This window comes from Bombina bombina, chromosome 4, assembly GCF_027579735.1.
Source record: "Bombina bombina isolate aBomBom1 chromosome 4, aBomBom1.pri, whole genome shotgun sequence".
Classification (NCBI taxonomy): domain Eukaryota; kingdom Metazoa; phylum Chordata; class Amphibia; order Anura; family Bombinatoridae; genus Bombina; species Bombina bombina.
Window position 1 is genome coordinate 791296772 of NC_069502.1, and position 595 is coordinate 791297366.

A 595-nucleotide genomic window follows, 5' to 3' on the forward strand; every position below is an offset into this window, starting at 1 on the left:
TGGAGGGGGTCACAGGTAGACCCATAGTCAGCGGCATAGGGTCCCTTTTAGAACGACGTTCACAATGGTTGGATACCATTTTACAACCCTTGGTATCCGACCTGAGTTTTTTGCAAGACACTACACATGTATTAAATCTTATGCAAAACATGAAATGGGAAGAACATAACCTTTGGCTTACCATCAATGTTAAGGCACTGTATTCCTTCATTCCCCATAATAAGGGTCTGGAAGCTCTGGAATTCTTCCTAGACATATCAGAGAGAGTATGTAAAGTTCATATTGAGGACTGCCAGCTTCCTTTTGGCACATAACTAATTCTCCTTTGAGGGGGTTTCTATCTCCAGAGGTGCGGGACAGCCATGGGTGCAAAATTTGCACCCTCCTACGCCAACCTCTTTATGGGGTGGTGGGAGCTGTCCCGCATTTATGAAGAGGAGAACCCCTTTAGGAGGAATATACGCTTTTACAAGCGTTACATAGATGATTTGCTCCTGGTGTGGAGGGGAACGACTTAACTAGACTTACCCGGGGAAGGTGTTATTACAGAGGTTTATAGAAAACCCATCAAAGGGAATACACTTCTCCATGCCAG